This window comes from Myxocyprinus asiaticus, chromosome 4, assembly GCF_019703515.2.
Source record: "Myxocyprinus asiaticus isolate MX2 ecotype Aquarium Trade chromosome 4, UBuf_Myxa_2, whole genome shotgun sequence".
Lineage (NCBI taxonomy): Eukaryota > Metazoa > Chordata > Actinopteri > Cypriniformes > Catostomidae > Myxocyprinus > Myxocyprinus asiaticus.
In genome coordinates, this window is record NC_059347.1 from 54,606,352 (window position 1) to 54,622,571 (window position 16,220).

Below are 16,220 nucleotides of genomic sequence, written 5' to 3' on the forward strand. Positions count from 1 at the left end.
TTGCCAGCATTAAGTTTTTCAGCAATTTGTGCTACAGTAGCTCTTCTGTGGGATCGGACCAGATGGGCTAGCCTTCACTTCCCACACTCATCAATGAGCCTTGGGCGCCCATGGCCCTGTCGCTGGTTCACCGATTGCATACTGGGAACACCCCACAAGACCTGCCATTTTGGAGATGCTCTGACCCTGTCGTCTAGCCATCATAATTTGGCCCTTGTCAAAGTCACTCAAATCCTTACGCTTGCCCCTTTTTCCTGCTTCCAACACATGAAATTCACAAGAACTGACTGTTCACTTGCTGCCTAATATATCCCACCCCTTGACAGGTGCCATTGTAACAGATAATAAATGTTATTCACTTCACCTGTCAGTGGTTTTAATGTTGTGGCTGATCAGTGTATGTACACATGCCATAAAATCAGTGGACCTGTTGTCATTACAATTTGGACAAAATCTTCTGCCATTTTCCAGTGGACTTTTTTAAAAATAATAGGATCAAATGGGCAGATTCAATTCATATCAAACTTTATTGGCAAGAGAAACTTCAGTGTAAATTGCCAATGCATTATAAGACACTATACATACAGTTATAAAACATACTGATTCCTGAAGTTTAATTTGCTGAAGTTTAAAATCTCAAAACTTTTATTTTCTATGGGTGCCGTTCAGTCTCTACAAGTATACCTGTCTGCAGCTTGCTGAACGTCCAGGTTCTTCAGTCTCTATTGTGCACACGCTGGGTCTCTCTCAGGTGCTTTTGACAGTGGTTTGGATGAAAGTGAGTGAGTGTTTTCGGGCGATGCGAAGAGATACAGCAGCTTGCCCATATCTCTCGCAAGCCCGGTTCACTGCTTACGGGTGAAGTCTTCATTCTCTGTACAGTAAATCCGCTCCCGTGTTTATTATGACTGGGACGTGCATCACACGTAATGCATAAGTGTGCACTGCTCCACACAAACAGTTTCTGTGTAAGGATGTGCAGTTGAGTCAATTGAAATTATGTAATTATGTGAGAGGAAATAAATCGCTGAACAGCTGAAATCCCCCTCTGGTTTTGCATTGGAGTTCTGTTGGTGTTTATTTTATAAATAATGACCGTCTGACTGCTCATTATGCATCTTATTACAAGACTACTTGCCAAATAAATAAATAAGTGGACATGAAACATTACTTTAAGTTGAAATTGTTTTATTAGCTTACTTGTAGAGATTGCACAGTAATCAGAGAAGTAGGAAATATAACCGCAATACCACGATGACCGTACTCATACGAATTAATCCCAGGATGTGCGGTTGTTACTCCGAGATATCAGACCGCTAGATGGCACCATTGACCAATCAGAATCAAGCATTCCAGAGCGCCATGTAATAAAAGCATGTATCAAGCTGTAACTGACAAAACATTAACTAAATATTTAAATGACTGGAAGGACAAAAGGAGGGTGCTGTTTCATAAGACAATTAGAGGGTTAATAGTGTTTGTTGATATTCAACCTTTTCAAACATTTCTTAACATAAGTCGGCTCCGGTAATGTACAGCTTAATATCATGATAGTTGTAGTTGTAGACATTCATATGAATAGCTGTGGGTAAGAAACATGAGCTGTCCTTACTTTTCATCCTCAGGCTAAACCCAGTTGCTTGCACTGCTCCCACTGCGATGAGACTTACAGTTTACCTCATAACGGAGCAAACTGTACAAAGAGCTCAAGTGTCCTCTGGACGAGCTTGAGCTGGTGCTCTGGACCTCTGGGTCTCGTGGCAAAAGCTACCCTTTGTGTCCCTACTGCTTCAGCAACCTTCCCTTCAGAGACATGAAGAAAGTTAGAACACATAAACACGCATGATTCATCAATTAGGGGCTCTTCTGTCTGCTTGAAATCTTACATGCTCTACCAACTAAGCTACAGAAATTCTTTGAACTTCTTCAAAATTAGCACGTCCTGGAATAAATATCGGATCATGGCCCTACTCAGCCTTAATGTGGATTTTGGTGTAATGTGTAAAATTGATTAACTTTAGATCTTTTTTGTGTTTGTGTGTGTGTGTGTGTGTGTGTGTGTGTGTGTGTGTAATAAACAGGATCCTGTTCAGACTCTGAATCTCAAAAAGAATTACATTTCTGATCTTCAAAACCTTTCTTTGCTGTCCTGGCAGAGATGTGCGCCTCTGTCACTTCTCATATCCACGATAACTAAATAGAATGTTATTTTTTGAAAATCTCAATTGTTCTCTAAAATGATTGCAGTGGTGATAATGGCAGCAGTAAAGGGGCAGCGATTCTTTATAAAATATTGTACACAAAAAAACAAAATGAATTGAAAATTACTTTTGTAAGTTCTTATACAAAAGTGCAAAGTAGAACTTTCATGATTTTTTATATCATGAACTTTTTTATAATTTATTTAGGGTTGTCAATCAATTAAAAATTGTAATCAAATTAATTACATGATGTGCTGATAAATTCTAATTAATAGCATATATAAATATTTACAGAGAAAGGCCCCCAAATAAAGATAATTAAATATATAGTAAATAAAATTATTATAAATATAATAAACAATAATTATATAAATTAGATCATTCAAATACATTATATACATATATTGTGTCAGCAGACAAGTTAAGCATTTAAATCATACAATACAAAAAGTGCCTTAAAGTCTACATTTTGTTTGTTTTATTTCAGTATCATTGAACATAACCCTATTATTGCCTTACTTCTGTCAGAACTATTTTTAACTGTTAACGGACACTGTCTGAGCATCTCACTTTGGTTGCGTCAGGTTTCACTAGTTTTCAGCATCTCTAGTCATAAACGCTGTGTTTTCAGGACGCTGTCTGAAGTTAAATTTAGTTTGAAACATTGAAAAGTGTCTCGAGGTCCCTGTATTCTGTTGTGCTTGGTCCAGCTGTCTCCCAGTGCAAAACCGTGTTTGTTGAAGGCTGTGCTGCTTGTTGCCCTCCTTAGTTTGAGGAGGTTTGTTGCCTGTACAGCTGGGGCTGACTGCCCCCTACTGCTACATCATGGCTGTACATCAAGCTTGCTTTACTCTGATGGTTAGAACATTCCTTATTACAGAGTTAATGTATGCATAGAGAGCATAATTAATTGCATACATATGTGTTTACACATTATCATTCACATATTTAAACATATTTAAAAATTATCGTGTTTAATCGACAGCCCTAAATTTATTACAGAAGTCAAACAATCTGGGTAGGAGACAAGGCAAATGTAACCTTTAAACCCTTAAAAATGAGAAGAAGAAAAAAGGCATTTTAATGAAAATTTTATAAAAGCTATTTTAATATACCCTTTTAAAACTATCTATCCATCCATCTTCTGTAGCCACTTGTCCTATGTAGGGTCACAGGTAGCGCTGTAGCCTATCCCAGCTGTCTCGGGCCGAAGGCAGGGAAACACACTGGACAGTTGGCCAGTCCATCACAGGGCTAACACACACAGACATACACATTCACACTCTCATATGGGCAATTTATAGTTTTCAATTCACTTGACCTGCATGTTTTTGTACTGTGGGGGAAACTGGAGCACCCAGAGGAAACCCACGCCAACACAAGGAGAACATGCAAACTCCACACAGAAAGGCCCTGGGTGGGCCGGGACTCGAACAGTGCCACCAAATTGAAGAATCATTCTTATGTCAATGTCATGTTTCTTTCTCTATCTTTCTTTTCCTCTTCGTTTGCAGGTATGGGCTGTTATGAGTGCACCCACCCATCTTGTCAACACTCTCTCAACTCTCTCAGGATTGGTCAGTATGTTGAATGCGAGACAGGCGTCCTGGTCTTTGATCCCACCTCTTGCCCAAAGTGGCGCATGGCCTGCAATAATTGCAACGTGATGGTGCATTTCATCGAGTATGTCAATAAAGTTCAGGTGTCACAGGACAGCTGTGAGTCCTGTGAAGCCTCTCTGGTTATCGTGGACTTCAGGACGTGCACACTGGCTGTGTGTTTTGCGATTCTGTGTTCCAGGATCTTGTGGAGCTGAAACATGCAACCATGCGCCATCCCATGCACCTGGCGGGAGGGGCCCGCAGAGGGAGGAGGAAGGGGAGGGGAAGGAGGAAGATGGGGAGAGGGAATCCCAAAAAACCCAAGGATAAAATGGCAGCATTGGGGGCGTATTTTGTATAGAGCGTGTTTGTAAAGAATTTGTTGCACGGTTATAGTTAAAACCAAGGTGCAAACTAAAAGATGATGATGGCAATACATTTTTAGTTTAACAGAATCTTCTGTACCATTATCTGTTTTTTGTGGCTTGTGGGTAGTTATATTATGCAGTGTAACATTTGAAAAACAAACAGATATTTCTAGACACATTTCTCATGTGTGTGAATCATGGATTGTTGGCCAACAGAAAGAAAATAAACAGAACACGTTAGACTTGAATTCATATGCAGCAATATCAAATATTAGTTATGTGTGTATGTAAATATGTTAATTATTTCCTACCTTAGTGTTAATCCGCCAGAGGGCAGAATATCAGCGTGAACTCCTCACTTTAATCTATTCGTTTCCCCTCACATGAAACAGCGGCCTCTAGCCAATTTACTATGCTCATTAATATTAATTACGTAAGCAGACGCGCTTCCTGGTTGGTTAGGTGAGATTTAGGGTTGGGCTATAGTTTTCCCGATTAATCAGATATGGCTTTCTTCATGAATATAAATGACTGTTCCCCGTTTTGGATAATCGCAGACCACCGACTGCTACTAGCAACCAGCGCCGTTGAAAAAGAGTTGCGACACTATTTGAACTCGCCTCCACGTGGTCACGTGGTTCATGTAGACTAAATTAATATTCATGAGCTCAGCCTTTGCCATAGTAGGATTCGTAATAACGCGCCACGGTAAAAATCGATCCTGAATCTAAACGGATTGTCTTCATTCCGGTTGGACAGCCGTCTTCCATGCTTCACACACGTTAATCCTTACTTTTTGTATACCACATATTGTTGTTTTCCGGTCTGTCACAGTGACTTCCGCAGATTGATTGGCTTTTGTTGTGTAGTGATTGAAAGGGCGTGCGTTCGTGCACGAGCATCTCAAACAGCACTCGTTTTGTAAAAAGGGAGTGTCGGCGCATAAAGAGGTATAAACAGACTAATGCATGCCTCTATTATATGCATCACGTGCATACGTTTTTATGTTGTTAATTTAACTAGTTAGTGCCTACTTGCAGTTGAAGGCCCTGGCCGGTTGTTCCGCTTTTCACATGGCGACAGTGCGCACACTTTCTCGTACAGTGTTGTGCTGTAGTAACATCTAATCATGAATCCTTCAGGTTAATGCGGTTATGCATTGAACAACCGTGTCCTGTATGTAATGCATTTAAGTTAGAATGAAGTTCAGTTTTGCAGGGTTACTAGGGTTTGTTGTGCAAGCGTGGAAAGCTTTATGCAGTATTGTTTATGCTATACTATGCATAGTAATTACTGTAATTTTGATATAATTTGCAAGTGCATAACCTATACTAATCCGAAATCTGAATTTTGAATGGAGTTTAAAGGCTCCTGAGCAGTTGCATAATACATGTCATTTTATTTTTATTTATTTACCTTCTTTTTTTTTTTTTTTTTGCTGTTAGTGTGTATGGCATTTTATAAACACTCCCACGTCCGCGTCGTCCCGCCCCAAACTCACTCTATTGGCTGAGAGCTGCTTCCGGGTCTTCTGATTGGCTCAAAAATCTGTGGACACTTTAATTGCTCCTCCTATTCTATTTTCTCTGCAAAAAATATTCTGACCCACTTTAAACTGACAGAGGAAAGAGCGACTTAACCTTTAGAGTGGCTGTTGTGATAGCTATGTTCCTAGATTGACAGGCTTGCGGTTTTTGAGGAAGGTGGTTATGTTGTTTTGTTAAAGGAATAGTTCACCCAAAAATGAAAATTCTCTCAACATTTACTCACCTTCATGCAGTCCCAGATGTGTTTGACTTCCTTTATTCTGTAGAGCACAAAGATGATTAGAAGTGATATGATAGGTGTGAGTGAGAATCAGATCAATATTTAAGTCCTTTTTTACTATAAATCTCCACTTTCACTTTCATGTCCACATTCTTCTTTTGTTTTTTGCCGATTCGAATTCTTCATGCACATGCCACCTCTTGGTCGGGGCTGGTTAAAGGTGGATATTGTAAAAAAAAGGACTTGAATATTGATCTGATTCTCACCCACACCTATCATATTATTTCTGAAGTGGTATGGATTACTTTTATGCTGCCTTTATGTGCTTTTTAGAGCTTCAAAGTTCTGGCCACCATTCACATGCATTGTATGGGCCTACAGAGCTGAGATATTCTTTTAATAATCTTTGGTTGTGTTTGGCAGAAGAAAGAAATCATCTGGGATGGCATAAGGGTGAGTAAATGATGAGAGAATTTTCATTTTTGGGTGAACTATCCCTTTAATCTTATTCCCCCTTATGTGTTTTCTGTAGTTTCATGTGTGACGTTTGCATAGAAGCTTGCTTTGGATATCCCTAAATTCCTGCCTCTGTAGCGGTTACAAGCTCATACTCAGAATGAGTTGTGCAGAGCAAGGTGATGCTGGGAAGTTTCTTAAGAGGTTTTTTGGAGGAGTTTCCAAATCTGCTTGGCACAGAGGACCCGCTTCCCAACAGTCCACTCAGCCGCAATGTGTCTTTGCAGGAGGTCAAGGGAGAGAGTCTGGATCTCGGCCTCCGACTGCTGTCAGCCAGGTTTATTATACTGTAAATTTATATGGGTTTGCAGAAGAGAAAATATGTGTTTATAATTTCTGTTGGATGACAAGTTATGAAGGGGTGAGTCTCATGAAGCTTGTCAGTAGTAATAGTAATAATAGTTCATGTCATAGTGTCCTGAAATCAATAAAAATAATATTTTGCTTGAAGAAATTTACCTATTATTGAACCTATTTTAGGGCCACCAATATTTTTGCATTGTGACATTACTTTCAAAGCAATTAAGTTGGGCTGATTACATTTCATTCTGATTTTGATTTGTTTCGATATGATTCAGATTTGTTTGGGTATATTTCAGTTAAAATGTCCATTTTGCTTACATATTAAAGAAATCCTCTCTCAGCTAATGCTTAAGTTAACAGGGAACCTTCTAACTTGGTACCTTAAGAAAATAGTAATACTTTTTTTTTTTTTTTTTTTTTTTTACAACAGGGCCCATATTATGCTGTTCAATATCTATTTATTGAACAGGTATAATAATCAACACATCCAAAGTGGAAGTTAACCTTTAAATAAAAGTAAAGGATTGATCTTGGGATTTTAAGTATTAATATCAGAATCGTTCAAATGAAGATTGCAATTAATTGGACAATTTATATTTTTACCAAGCCCTACAATTAAGCACTTGTTCCTCCCAATTGTAATTACCGTAATTGAAAAATTCTCATTCTCAACTACTGTACTGCTGTGAGCTGAGGGGTTTCATGAGGGTTCCTGTAGCTCAACTGGTAGAGCATGACGCTAGCAACAACAAGATCATGGGTTACGTTCCCAGGGAACTCACTTACCGATACCTCGAATGCACTTTAAGTCGCTTTGGATAAAAGTGTCTGCCAAATGCACAGATGTTTATGTAATATTATTTGAATAGTATAGTATGTGTGTGTATATATATATATATATATATATATATATACATACAGGTGCATCTCAATAAATTAGAACGTCGTGGAAAAGTTCATTTATTTCAGTAATTCAACTCAAATTGTGAAACTCGTGTATTAAATAAATTCAATGCACACAGACTGAAGTAGTTTAAGTCTTTGGTTCTTTTAATTGTGATGATTTTGGCTCACATTTAACAAAAACCCACCAATTCCGAGGTGCAGCCGAACGCTTGGATATATATATATATATATATATATATATATATATATATATACACACATTGGGGTAGAATTTGTTGTACTGCCTGATTTTAAAAAGTTTAAATTACTTTATATGGGATAATGTACAGTTAGCCGACAGGGTGATCAGGTCTTGCATAAGCCTGAAGGGGTTTATTACCAGCTGATTGTACATTATCCCACTTATTACACAGCTATTAACCAAATACATTTTATATTGATTTGCATTGAAATTATGTAATTATGTGATAAATAAATAAATCACTGAACAGCTAAAATCCACCTCTGGTTTGCGTCAGAGTTCTGTTGGTATTTGTTTTTTAATTAATGACTGTCTGACTGCTTATTATGCATCTTATTACAAGACTACTGGCCAAATAAATAAATAAATGCACATGAAACATTGATTTAAGTTGAAATTATTTTATTAGCTTACTTGCAGAGAACGCACAGTGGTATGAGAAGCAAGAAAGATGGCTTGCAAAAACCCGGATGAGAGGTCTGATATGTGGAAGTCCGGTTGTTGCAGATAAATATCAGACCGCTAGATGGCGCCATTGACCATTTAGAATTGAGTATTCCAGAGAGCCTTGTAATAAATTAAAGTAGAATCAAAGGAGAAGCACCATTGAGAATAATTGTAAGTCCAAAATAGCTCAAAAGTAAAATGTCCAGAAACATTACAGTAGAGAAAATTGGGGGGGGGGGGGCTTAATTGTCATGAAAATAATTTTACAATGCAAAAAATGACAATGGTTCTAAAAACGCTTCATTCACTTTTTTTTTTTTTTTTTTTTTTTGTAATTACAAATAGACTCATATAGAAATGGAGCATCCTCACATTCCTGTCATTCTTCTCTCTTTCTCTCTCTCTGGCATGATCTGTTTCTCTGACGGTATTAGCACCATGTCAGCATGTTTCACAGGCCATGCCCCCATAAACAGAGGCGATTAAGAGATTTGGTGCTCTGTTATTAATTTCTCCTATTCATTGTTATCTATGAGACATTCCAAATTAGGGCTGCAACTAACGATTATTTTGATAATCGACTAATCTAACGATTATTAGAACGATTATTCGACTATTCGGGCGATTATTAACCGAATATTCAGCTTGTGCCCCGATTTAAAAGGTTGTATTAAACGTGCTTGCTAACAATAAAGAGGACAAAATCATCTTTTAAAAATACCTCTAAATGACATTCACTGAATTAAAGGGAAAAAATACTTTTTATTATGTTTAATTCAGTAAAAATATCACTACAAAAAAATCCTATTGTTATCAAGTGTATTTGTCTTTTTTTCCATTTAAAATTGTCTAAAAATCCTTAAAACAAGATACATTTACTTGAGAAGCAACATATAAGATATTTAGTCTTGCTTTAAGAGAATGTATCTTAAATATAAGTGTATTTTGTATACAAGTGTATTTTTTCACTTGGTGATACTTCTGCGAGTGCAGTAAAGACACTGAAATACACTTAAATTACACAAAATACACTTATATTCAAGATCTATTCTCTAAAAGCAAGTCTAAATATCTTATATGCTGCTTCTCAGGTGAATGCATCTTTTTAAAGGATTTTTAGATATTTTAAAATATTTGTATTTTTAATATTATATTCAACATTCTCAGATAAAAAAACAAAACATTATTCTGCAGTATAGCTGCTAAAGTAAATGTACGTTGTTTTAAAGCAGTTTTAGATATTTATATTGGAAAACAAGCCAAAACAAAAAAATAAATAATAAATGTATTTTTTTGCAGTGTATAATGGGGCGAAGACTACCCTCTCTCACCTTTCTGTTCACTTCAATCCATTTTTAACTCACAAAAAAACAAACTCTCTCTTAATAAAGCTGCGTTTTGACAATTTTTTTCACGATAAGAAATGCACAGTGACATATATTATGATTCGATAAGTTGCCATCGCGTTATAATCTAGCTGCATTAAGCACGCGCACTCGAGGGATGAGCGTCCCCGCAACAGATTGTACCTCAGCCGGGTGCAGTTTCAATCTGTCCCCCTGAGATCGGGACCCTTCACGCAACTCATAGAAGACGCGCTGACCGCACAAAGAAATGCCAGTTTCCTTATTATTTTAACTTTAATAAAGCTATAACACATTAAATAGAACTGCATTAAAGATGTAACGCCGGGGTGTTTCCTTTAAAGACGCTCGACATGCAAGTTTTGCTTAAGCTGAGCGTCAGCTCCGGCTCTGCTTATTCCACAACAAGAGTGCTTCTGTCTTTACTTATTTTGTATTTTTGCATTATAATTCCCTCATACTTTGCAATCTACATCACCTGAAGCTGTTTGGAAAGTATAGAGTGCATCTGGATTGTGAGATGTGTTTTCTTCCTCTCTTCAGTCAGGTGCGAGCTGCAGTGCTGCTCTTGTGTGCAATCATTATTTTTTAGGTCATTTGTGTAACCTCTTTGATGTTATCTACATTCTCTTATCACAGTTTAATATGCAAAGACAACTGTAAGTAAAGGCTAGGGTATATTTAGTTCCATCTAGCATCTCACATGTAGGCTTTCAAAGTATTCTCTTTTGTCCGTGAGCCCAAATGGGTGTTGTTGATGTATTGTTGATGTATACTCTTAGCACAGTCAATGGCTGGCACACGTGCAAAGATGCAGACTGTCCGTGAAAGTAGACACCGTGGTTCTTATTTTATTATTATTTTTTTTAATTATATTTATCCCCTTTTCTCCCAATTTCGAATGCCCAATTCCCACTACTTAGTAGGTCTTCGTGGTGGCGCGGTTACTCACCTTACTCATGAAATACTCACCATGGAGACTCACAGCATGTGGAGGCTCATGCTACACTCCGCGCCCCATTGCACCCAAAAGTTTACATTTACAATAGAGTATTTGTTTTATCTCTTGCTGTATTCTTGTCCCACTCTCTCTCTCTCTCTCTCTCTCTCTCTCTCCCCTGACACATTTTCTGGGCAGACTTCCTGTCTGTGAAATCACTTGTTGTACCCACTTCCTGACATTTAGAATTCATTTCCTCTTTGTTGGAAGCTGTGCTGAATTCAGTGCAGATTTGAAATGGCTTAACCCTTTTTATGTCTCGAAATAGGTCAGATGTGCATGGCGTTACCCCAGCTCTAGTCTTGCTGTTATGTCATAAGATAAAATCTCACGCATGTTTGTTTTGAGAGATGCAGCCAAATGTTTTTTTTATTTTTTATTATGAGTGGTTGGTCGAGCCATTTGCCGATTGTTGCTCCAGCAGGCAACATGCTAAATCTATTTTAAAAACTGAATAGGTTCTCTAGTCTAGTGCAAGACTAACCCGACAGTTTGGACACTTACCAAAGTAGCATTTTGGAAGAAAATAAATAAATTAAAAGTAAATTCACAATCAAAAAGTGTTTGTTAATAGTACGCTGGAAAATGTGAAGTCTGCTGGTCATTATCACAGAATAATCCCCAACAAAATAAACATGAAATATTGATTTGTGTTTATATTATTTTATTATATGAGATAAAAGTGTTTACAGAGTGATATGAGAGACATGAAACCAGCACATCTACTGGTATGTAGGAAATCGCTTGTCTGTGCAATGGTCTATTATATGGTTTATCTGCCATTATACACAAATATTTGACTGCTGAATGGTGCAAGTAGCCAGTCACAACCAGATATTCCAGAGAGCTGTGTAAAAAGTTTATTCATTTTAATTTGTTTTTACAGGAATGCCCCATCCTTGCTGGCTGCCGTGATGTGCAACGCTGCTGTCACGGAATTGCTTAAAGATGACCTTTCACCTCACTACTGCCCTCAAGATCCTAAAAAACAATAAGAGGAAGAACAAGGAGTAGTTTGTAAGTGACTTATGATTCTAGTGTTTTTCTGCTTATTCTATTAAACATTAAGGTTATAGTAACTTAAAATAGCATCTCTCTCTCATTGCTGCTAAAAGAAAGCAAACTAATAAATATATAGGTCAAAATGAAAAATACAACTGCAATAATGAAGCTTAAAATATATTGAACAACTGAAAAAATTAGGGCAACGTTTGTAATTTCCAGTGTTGGGGAAGCTACTTTGAAACTGTAGCTTCCCAAACTACAAACAACTCAAAACTTTAGGGTTAGTTCACCCAAAAATGAAATTCTCGTCATTTACTCACCCTCATTATATCCTAGATGTGTATGACTTTCTTTCTTCAGCTGAACACATTTGAAGAAAAAAGCTTACCGGAAGCGATGGTTTATAGTTAAACAGTACGTAAATATTGATCTTTTTCACACCAAAAGTGATCGTATCGCTTTAGAAGACCGCTGGACTCATATGGATGATGTTTATTCTGACTGTCTGTGATTTTTGGAGCTTCAAATGTTGGATCACCATCCACTTACATTTTAAGGACCTACTGAGCTCAGATATTTTTCTATTGTTCTTCAGATGTGTTCTGCTGTCGCGATAACCGCAATATTGTAATACCGCGCTACTGACAAGCCAACCGCAGAGGATGGCAAGCAACCGCCTCAACCGCTATGTTCACATTTAATGATTTTTCTCTCCAATTTGGCATGCTCAATTCCCACTACTTACTAGGTCCTCGTGGTGGCGCGATTACTTGCCTCAGTCCGGGTGGCGGAGGACAAGTCTCAGTTACCTCCGCTTCTGAGACAGTCAATCCGCACATCTTATCACGTGGCTCGCTGTGCATGACACCGCGGAGACTCACAGCATGTGGAGGCTCATGCAACTCTCCGCGATCCACGCACAACTTGCCTTGTGCCCCTTTGAGAGCGAGAACCACTAATCGCGACCACGAGGAGGTTACCCCATGACTTTACCCTCACTAGCAACCGAGCCAATTTGGTTGCTTAGGAGACCTGGCTGAAGTCACTCAGCACGCCCTGGATTTGTGACTCCAGGGGTGGTAGTCAGCGTCAACACTCGCTGAGCTACACAGACCCCTATGTTCATGTTTTTTTCTTTTTTTCACGAGGCTATGCCCTTCTTGTTTTACACTTCATGCATGTGTATTGAATGTTAAATTAATAATGAAAACAAGAATGTCTGTTTGCATCTGGTGCTGCTGAGTTTCAGTCTTTGTTTTTTAAGACTGAAACAATGGCAGCTGCTCTGGTCCCAAAACCAAATGTAATTTCATCAGTTTGGGAACGTTACAGCTTCAACCGAATGAAAAGGGAGAGCCAGCCAATTTAGACAAGGCAATATGCAAATCCTGTGCCAGAAGGGTCCCTGTGAAACAGGGAAATACATTGAATTTGAGGACTCACCTAGCTACCTATCATCCAGCTATCGAAGCGCAGCTGCCTGCACCAGCACCAAGTCGCGGAGCAGCCTCAAAAGGAACAGCTCAGGCCGGGGCCAACCGACAATTAGGAGTGGCTGAAGCCTTTGCAAGAGTTGTCAAATACAGCTGTGAATGTGACGGGCATAAATGCCTTACAGCCGCTGTTACGCAGTATCTGGTTGAGGAGATGGTTCCATTTAGCACGGTGGAGAAACCTGCATTCAAGTCAATGCTTCAAAAATTCAACATGCAATACGAGTTGTCTGGCAAAACCTACTTCTCAGTGACTGCTGTCCTGAAAATGTACAACAGAATAAAGACATCGATCAAAAGCGAGCTCAAGAATGTCGCTTACTTCTCTGCCACAACTGATATGTGGTCAAGTGTCAATATGACTCCTTAAATGAGTCTAATGGTACATTATCTGAGCACGGACTGGACTCTTAAATCACGTTGCCTTAAAACAGTGTTTATGCCCCAGAACCACACGTCTGGCAATATTTCGGAAGCTCTCCGCCACGCATTTGATGAGTGGTCCCTGGATGAAAAGAAGCTGGCCTATATGACTTCAGACAATGGAGCAAACATCGTAGCAGCAGTGAACAAGTTGAACTGGCTGTGGCTGAACTGCTTTGGTCACAATTTACATTTGACAGTGACAAACGCAATGGCAAGCGCTAAGGACCGCACATCCCGAGCAATGGGCCTGTGCCACACCTTGGTCAGTACGTTCTCTCAGAGCTAGTTGAAGAGAAGAGATCTGGCAAAAGTACAAGCGGAACTCTCAATCCCTCAGCATGGCCTCATACTGGTAAGCTACAAAATTTAGACTATTAGGTTATTAGAGGCAATTTTTGTCAATGACCAAACTGCAAAGAGTTCATGCTCAATAAAATATTGTCATTTAGGCTACATTGAAATTCATCAAGTTAATATGGCATTGCAGCCTCTAAGCTATGCCTATATTCTGTTGCTGGCTTGCTGGGATAATTTAAATGTATTTTTTCGTTTTAATAAAAATATATTAAACAAATAATATTTCAAAATGTAGCCTATATTGTTATTTTGTTAATAAATAGATTTAGGCTAATTTCAGTTCAATAATTTAATGGCCAGTAGGCTACTCTGTGAAGGAAATTTAATGAATATGGCATTGCAGCCTGCCTGTATTCTGTTGTTGACTTGCTGGGATGATTTAAATGTATTTTTTTTTGTTTAAAGGTGCAGAATGTAAGATTCAGAAACCCTTGTTATTAATGACACCTGTGGCCGTTAAGTGAACTGCAGCCAGCTACCTGTTGCTCGTGCTCGCGCTCGTGCATACGCCCCATAGGGACGCGAGCGAGTGAGCATTGGCCAAAACAATGACGTAACGTACAAAGAGACTGAACGTGATTCGCCAGCATCATGCTGACGGATGAGGTAGCATAAATAAAATTACACAGTTATGATTGTTTTACTACAAACTTTGAGACTAAACTAAAACTACTTATCTGCTAACATAGCATACTGTTATACACATACAGCTACACACTACCGAACTATACCAGACAGTTTACTTTTGCACTGTTATGTTGCACTAAGTGAGTAGCATAGCTTCGCTACTTTTAGGTAACAACACCTGAGCCACTTGCGGCTTCAGATGTAATTGCATCTTTAAATAGCTAAATCATGATGTAATGATTGGGCAAAAGCGAATGAGTTAATACAAACATTTTGCAATGACAGTATAATGCTTCTCCTAATGCAACCACAGAAACCAATAAAAATCAATAGAAATTGCATTTATTGCTAATGGAACTGATGAGATCTTATTGCTGCTCTCTAGTGTTCAAACAAATATTATATGTGAAGCAACAGTTTCACAATGTTATTTGTGAAATTGATTCTCTTGGGGGAAAAGAAGCAGTTCATTTATTGTATTTTAGTCTAAAAGTTTAATCTGAATACTGATATTCAAACACTGTTGTATCATGATCAGTCAGTTTATGTGTGTGTCTCTTTAGTGTTGCAGTTTGAGCCGTTGCAGCGTCTGTTTATAAATAAATTGAGAGAGGTGGCCATGTCCTGGCAGAAAAAGCTGCCCAATCCCGAGCCTTCCTCTTCACGGACACACAGCTGTTCTGTTGACGCCATTCGCAACACTCGCAGGAAGATGGAAGATCGTCATGTGATCCTTAAAGAGTTTAACCGGCTTCTGGGACTGCAGGTACAGTAAGACTGCCACTTCATAGATGATTAGATATAAGAATTTGTTCTAGTTTTTGGTCCATTCTTAAAGGGATAGTTCACCCAAGAATGAAAATTCTGCCATCATTTACACACACTCGTGGATCTGAACCCATATGTCTGTCTTTCTTCGACTGAACACAAATAGAGAAACAAAACAGTCGCCATTCAGTTTCATTGTATAGAAAATATATGCAATGAAGGTGAATGGTGACTGAGGCTGTCAGTCCATAACATTCAGCCTAACATCAACTTATGTGTTCCACAGAATCAAGAAAGTCACACAGGTTTGGAACAACATGACACGACAAAATGTTCATTTTTTGGGTGAGCGATCTCTTTAACCGTTCAGGAAACCACAAATGCACATAATTCTGCTCATCTTTTTGTAAATGCTGGTTTCTGCTTGGCAATAAATAAATTATACATCATATGTTACCAGTATTTAGTGTTTTTTTTTTTTTTTTTTCTCCCCAATTTGGCATGCTCAATTCCCACTGCTTACTAGGTCCTCGTGGTGGCACGGTTACTCACCTCAATCCGGGTGGCGGAGGACAAGTCTCAGTTGCCTCCGCTTCTGAGATAGTCAATCCGCACATCTTATCGCGTGGCTCACTGTGCATGACACCACGGAGACTCGCAGCATGTGGAGGCTCATGGTATTCTCCGCGATCCACGCCCAACTTACCACGTGCCCCATTGAGAGCGAGAACCACTAATCGTGACCACGAGGTGACTCTACCCTCCCTAGCAACCGGGCCAATTTGGTTGCTTAGGAGACCTGGCTTGAGTCACTCAGCACACCCTGGATT

General features: G+C 38.8%; 1 pseudogene; it reads left to right on the forward strand.

Annotated features, from left to right (window-relative positions):
* The first annotated feature begins 5,040 nt into the window (after nt 1–5,040).
* Nucleotides 5,041–16,220, forward strand: part of LOC127439693 (protein phosphatase 1F-like) — a 28,434-nt pseudogene continuing 17,254 nt past the window's right edge.